Below are 7194 nucleotides of genomic sequence, written 5' to 3'. Positions count from 1 at the left end.
CGCCACACCTCCATCCCCGCCCCACGCTGCATATGGGTAACCATATGTGAAATGTACGGCAGCCCCACCAGACACCCGGCTATTAATAGAGCCCGGGAGTTTGCTCTCTGTCTTTTTCCTGCCACCGAGTAAGGGATGATCTTCACACACATACCCCACTCCGCCCCCACCTCGGCGCACCGTTTCTCCAGGAAGGTAAGGGGGCTGCCCACGCTGATCCCCTTCGTGACTACAGGTGCCTAGAGCCAACGGACTAGTCCAGTTGTATCGACAGCAGGGTCAGTGAGAGGCCAGGGAACACAGCCTCCAGTGGGACCCAAAACCCAGCAGGGCTCTTTGAGGCTCAGGGCCAACTGAGAGCAGAGAAAGGGCAGCTATCGGGCTGCCAAAGGCGGGGGGCAGAGCGCAATTTGCGGAGCTAGAGCGACCTCCTCCAAAGCTGCTGCGGGACGAGTGGCTGCAGACCGATTTCTCTCTGCAGCCCACGGCGCGCAGCCCCCACCCCGCGCGGGCTCGGCTGCGGCAGGAGCGGGCGCTGTCCCTGGTTCTGAAGGTGGCCTGGGCCAGCGCTTCCTACCCGGGTTTAGCGCCCCCGAGGCGGCTCAAACGTTCGAGGACTGCAGACCTCTCCCCGGCCCGGATCTGGGCGGGTGGGTCTGTTGGTGGTGCCCACGTCCCACCACCGGCTCGGTTTGCCCCCCCGCCCCACCCAACGGCCCGGAGCTCTCCGCGGTGCTGCGGGGACCGAGAGCTGGGGACTGATTCGAGCTTGAAGGGTAAAGCTGAGGCAGCGGCTGGAGATGGTCAAGGCACTGCAGGGAGCAAACGTGGCCCCAGGATCACCCATCCCAGCTTTGCACAAAGCCGGGACTCTGGACCCCTAATGCAGCCCAGAGGAGAGGGCAGAGGAGCGCTGCTGCCCAGGGTTTGGGACTTGGGGAAAGAGAAGCGAGCAGCGGGTGGCAGGAGAGGGAGATGGGGTGAGAGCTACTCTTTTGCATTTTCAAGAGGGAGGGGACCTGAGACATGCACTGTCTTTCTCCCACCACACACACACACACACACACACACACACACACACACACACACGGCCGGCAGAAGCAAGCGGGATGGAGCCGGGGAAAGTTTGGCACTAGGTGCAGAGCAGCGGCGGCGGCGGCGGCGGCAGCGACAGCGGCGGCGGCGCGGTGGTCCGGGGTGGGCTGCCGGGGTCGCCGAGAGCCCCGGCCCTCTCGCCTCCTTACCTCGGTGTTCTCGGCAGCGTTCTCCGCCATTTTCCTCCTTAGGAGCAGGCAGCGGGAGGAGTGTTTCATGCCCATAAGAGCCAGCAAGGGTTTGGTGATACAGAGATAGTAGAGAAAGAGAGAGCTGGTGTAGCTTTAAAAGAGAGAGAGAGAGAGAGAGAGAGAATGGGAGGAAAAAAAAAAAACCCAACCCAGCCCCTCTGCTGGAGGAGCGTCAGCCGATACAATCAACTACGGTTGAGTCTTTTCTGCAGTCTCCACTTTGTTTTATTTTCCTCCCTTCTCATCTGCTTCGGATTCCTTCACACAGTTTCAAGTTCTTCTCGCGCACCCGACCCCCTCCCCGCCCCTCTCCACCCTGAGAAAACAGGAAAATTAGGTTCAGTGGGATTTCCTGAAAACTAAGAAAAGAAAGTGTTTAAAGAAAGGGGAACTAGTAAGTGGTCCATTAGAATGATATAAATAGACGAGGTATGAAGATACACAGAAGATACCCATTAGAGTAGATGACAAGGAGGCACATGTGTACTACAAAGAACCACGGATGAAATTTGCAGTCAGACTGGAGTGGGCTGACAGAGAGAAAAGGGGGTGGACGCTGCAGGGCCACGCGGGAGGCTCGGAGAAAGCAGGCGCCGGAGCTGGGCTCTTGCAGGTTCTTAGACCCGGGTGTTCGTCCTCCCACCGAGGACAAGCTCTGGGCAAGATTGGGCCATAGTAATCTCGCCCCCACCTCACCCCACCCCCAACTCCCCAGCTCCTCCGTCAATTCTTGGTTCCTTCCTTGGCGAATTATGGTTTCGGGAGCGAAGGGGTGGGTGTCTGGGTGAGGGAGGGTCCTTAACTCCTTCAACTCTAGTACTAAGTGTGCTCTCATCTCTCCTTTTCTCCCACTGACCCTGTCCAGGCACTTGGGGCTCCAAGCCTCTGTCAGGCTGAGAGGTTGGGCCAGAGGTTCAGCCAGAGGTGGTTTGGGAAAGAAGGTAGGAGACTGTCAAATGGATGAGCCTGCAGTCCTGTTCCCCCTACCTCAGTCTTCCCTAGCAGCCCCCTGCCCACACATTTCTCTTCTCCCTCCTCACCCCTCCCCCATTGTCACCAGATTTTGAAGTCCCTTTTATGGGAGAGAAGGAGGATGTCACGTACCCATTAGGATTCTCTTGATCCTTTTTTAAGGGAGTTTGGGCGGCAGCAGGGGGTGTGAATTTTTATACAATGCATTCCTGTCTTCACTTTGAGAGCTTCTTTTTCCCTGTCTTACTGGCCATCTGTCAGGCGGGTGGGAAATAGAACAAGGGGAGGCACTCTGTCTCTCCTTTTGCAACAGGCCAGTCAGGCTGGACTTCTTCAAAGACAGCCGCACTTTCAAGCTTTCACCCCACAAGTCAAGGACAGGGACCTGAAAGAGGCTCTTGAGCACCCTGGCTCTCTTCACTTCAACCCTGCACTTACACAGGGAGATCAGTCCCACATGCATGCCCTATTTGTTTTTATCATCACCTTTGACAACCAGGAAATGTGAGCCTGATTGTCCTCAACTAACCTCAGAGTCCATTGAAGAAATGGGCCAGAATCTAAAGATGCTTCCATCACCTGATCCTAGGGGAAAGGGAGGATGGATGCATTGCAATAAGTGGAGGAGGGAGAGAAGTGGGAGTGGAGAGTAAAACAAGTGAAAAGACAATGGGCAACAGGCTTGAGTTAATGGACTCCCATGTGAGTGTGTGTGTGTGTGTGTGTGTGTGTGTGTGTGTGTTGTGGAAGGAGTGAATGTAAATGAAAGATTGAGCCTAACTCCTTGATCTTTTCCTTTCTCAGACCACAGACCTTGACTAGTGTTGAGGGTGAGTGAGCGGAATCTTTCACAACACCTGGTCATCCTCCTTCCCTTTCATATCCTGCCATCATGCAGAAAGTTGTAGGGGGATAAATGAGATAAATCTGAAGAATGACTTTTACCCTCTTGAACCCCATTTTGTCTTAGCATCTTTCTCAGAAACAAAAGATTGAGACATCTCATCCCCTACCAAGAGAGTCTCAGTACTCATACAATCAATGAAAATGAGAAAGGAAAGGATCCTCACAGCATTTTGGTCCTCTCACTTTACAAATAAGGACCCTGAGATCAGAGAAAGGAGGACATTTGTCCATGATCCTTCAGACAGCTGAGGGAACATCTGAGAGCAGCTCCCCAGCTTCCTGACTTTCAGTTCAACACTTTCCCCCCACCCCACCCCACTGCTTCTGCCTGTGCAGTGCATCCATTCTGTGACTAACCAGGGAGGAGGGGAGCTGAGACAAGCTCCCACCGAAATAGGCTGCTGCCTGTGCGTGATTATGTTGCTATGAGAACCTCAGTGGGTGTGTTTCCTCCGTTCTCTGTTGAAATCTTTTGCTTGGCTTGGCTTCTCCCCAAGCACAGACACAGCTCCTCTTAGAATGGGGAGTAGAGAGGCTGAGATAGAGAGCTGCATTCTCTTGGCAAGAGTTTTCTATCCCAACCCATCGAACCCAGAGCCAACCTGGGGCTGCAGGTGAGGAGCCTAGGCTACCAAAGTGGTTCCATAATGGCTGGAGTGAGCGGTTTTGGAAGTAGATACTCCAGTCTCCTGTTGAGCCATCTTGGAGCAGAGGTGTTATCCCTGCTATGCTCTCACCTAATTACAAATTCACAAGCAAAAAAATTGTTACCTCAAGAGATTAAGTTCTGGTGTGCTCTGTTACACAGCAAAAGATTACCTGAACATTCATCTCTTACAGTTGTGAAAATTAATGATGCATGAAAAGTGCCTAACACATAAGTAGGCATCCCCACTACCTCACCATTCACAGGAATTCAGCCTTTCTCCCTCTCTTTTGCATATTAGCATAGTTGTTACAAATTTCATCATTCCACAAAGAATTTACTGGGTATGTTATATGCCTAGCTCATTAATAAACACTGGTCTTGAGAATAGACAACAAAAGGTATTGGACTGACCATGGAGGAACTCTGAATTTAGTCACCTTGAATGTTTTGAAAGTGTATAGAATTTTCATAGAAGAGCTTTAGGAGAGATTTTGGTGGAAGGCAAGAAGACACATAGGATGACAAGAGATATAGGTTCTTCACTAAGATGTAAGTTAAAGATAGTCTGAGACAATGTGCTCTACCAGGTAGAGGTGTCCTGAAGACATATTTTGCTTATGTCTTCAGTGCAACAAAATGCATTGACTAGTACATGTAAAATGCGTACGATAATGCTTGCCTCATGGTAAGACCACAAACGTGTTAACATTTGCTAGGCCCTGTCCTAGGCTCTGAGTCAAACTTTATAGAACACTTATTACATGCCAGAGACTCATCTAGACTTAATGTGTCCTCATGCAGTTCTTTTGACAACTCTTTTTGGAGAGTACTGTTATTATCTCTAAAAAACAGATGAGAACACAAAAACACAGGGAGTTGCCCAAGTCATAGAGTCAGGATTCAAATCTGGGATGCTCTATTCTACAGCATGACCTTTAAGAGGTTAACCAGATTCTGTGAACAAGAGAACAAGTGGTTCTCAAACTTGGCACAATAGAATCATCTGGGGAGCTTTAAAAATACCAGTGCTTTGGTTCAACCCCCAGAGAGGATGATTTAGTGAGGCCTGGCATCGGGATTTTTTTTAATTCTCTAGTTGATTCTAATGTGCAGTCATGGTTGAGGGCAATTGGATAAGTATATGTGGAAAAGATGAAAGGACCCACAGAAAAAGAAGGTCCCTAAGTATAGAAAGGGTCCCCCCACAACTATAGGAGCCCCCACAGTATAGAAAGGTCCATCTCTAACAGAGGTTCTTGAAAGCCACAAAGTTCTTGAGAGTGAAAATGTGTTGATGGTTGAACCAGCATGCAAAGATTGGAATGAGACTCTTGGAAAGGACTATTAATTGGAAAAGTTATCTAGCTTTGTGAGATGCCACAGAGAAGTGAATTTCCTGCCACTGGAAGGGTTTGGTCAGACTAATTATTTAGCATAGCTGTTGCCGTGGAACTGCAAACTCTAGAAGGTTGAATAAGGCCTCTAAGGTTCCATCCACCCCATGCAGTGACTCCAGAATTGTCTCCTCTCATTTCTGAGCCCTCCAGGAGGTGAAGATTGTGCAGTTGCTCAACTTCAGGAGCCAGTCAACACTTCATTGCTTCCCCAAAATCCAGCACCCCTGCCATCAGGATGCAATGTCTCTAACTTGCAGACCATGCTGTCTGGGAAAGCCTGGACTCTGGCTCATTCAAACATAATTTCTGCAATAAAAGATGTATAAGATATGTCATGTGGCTTCTCCCTCCTCCTCCTCCTAGAGAACCTCACATGTGGTCTGGGCTCACATATGGCCACAGCACACTGCAGTGAATCCATGGCTTCTCAAGATTCAGGCCACAGACGTGATCCATCACCACCTCATGGCAGCTCACCCAGCAGTATTCTTCGTGTCTTCTGGGCCAGACGGGAGCCACGCCAAGGCTGCAGCAGCCAGCTAGTTACCTGGCTGAGTCTCCCTGCAGCCCCACACCTGGCCAGTTCTCCTGCACAAAAGCCTCTGCTGTTCTATTTCTCCCTAACCCAGGGGCCAATTATTTCTTAAACTACATCCTAAAGAACAACTTGCAAGAGTGTCACTAGCACCTGCAAAGTTTGTGTTTCTTTCGTTTTTTTTTTCCTTTTGCCATTAAAACCAGAGCGTTCTTTCTTGCTCTGATAATGTCTGAGTAAGTCAATTCATTGTTGTTTTGTGCCAGATATGAGAACCTTTGGTTTGATTATTTATTCTAACAGTATTTGAGAGGCATTTTCTTAGTAGTTCTACATTAATATTAATTATATTAATATTAATTATATTTAATAATAATAATAATTAATCCTTGGTGTTCTACGCCCCTAAAAATTTGAATACAATCATTACTTGCTTCTCTCTCTGGGTGAGAAGGACTCAAAAAGACATCTAGACAACTGAAACATCTTCAGAGGAGGGCCCTGGAAGAGGGATATAGTAGTAGAAACAGAAAGGTACTTATATAGTCTTTCTAAAGTACTATTACAATAGAAATTAACTTTTTCCTCTTGGTGGAAGTTGTATACTCCACTCCTCTCCTCCTTTTCAAATCTTTCATAAAAGCTCACTTTTTTTTTTTTTTGGAAAATCCTTCCTGAATCCTCCAAGGCTAACTAGAAATCAATTCAGTTTATCCAGTGCAATAACTCAATACACATTTACTGCCATTAACCCTTATATTAAGTACTAGGATCAAAGCACTGTGCTAGGCATTCTGAACTAAAAGATGAAAGAACATATCCCTACCCTGATGACATCTTCTCCCAGGAAGAATTGGTAATGGATTCAGGTCCTATCAAGGGTCATATGGATTGGTTCTAATAGGTTAGATATAGCCATAATCATTGGTTTACAGTCACGTAGGCCCTGCAGATACAGACAGAGAGATCCTGGAGGCTACAGGGTCCGGACCAGAAGCATAGTAGCCTCCATTCAAGATTCTAAGGTTCCTGTGTGCCTCTGAAACTTTCATGGGTAAGAAGTTTTCAGCCTTGCCCCTGCCCCAGACACATTATATACTAATGTCACTTGAGGCATGACACATTAGGACCTGCCCTAGCGCAGGGCTGATCCCTGGTGTCTCAGGGATAGCCCCACCTGAAAATACACAGTGAGTGGAGGTAGCTAAACAAAGCTGTGCTTGATTCCATCTGTTTCCTTTCTGCACCATTTAACCACCCTTATCTCTTTCTTCTCTTCCCAGAGGAAAGAGCATGGGCTTTATGGTCTTACAGCCCAGTAGGTTAACCTCTCCATCTGTGTCAAAATGGCTTAATGGTGATCTTGCTCCGGCAGAAGGGCGTTACAATAAGCTAATGTAGATGAAAGACCTAGCACAGTTCCTAGGAAATAGTGTTCTAATAAAAGTT

The sequence above is a fragment of the Ursus maritimus genome, unplaced genomic scaffold, assembly GCF_017311325.1.
Source record: "Ursus maritimus isolate PB19 unplaced genomic scaffold, ASM1731132v1 scaffold_26, whole genome shotgun sequence".
Classification (NCBI taxonomy): Eukaryota; Metazoa; Chordata; class Mammalia; order Carnivora; family Ursidae; genus Ursus; species Ursus maritimus.
Note: the sequence above shows the minus strand (reverse complement) of the source record.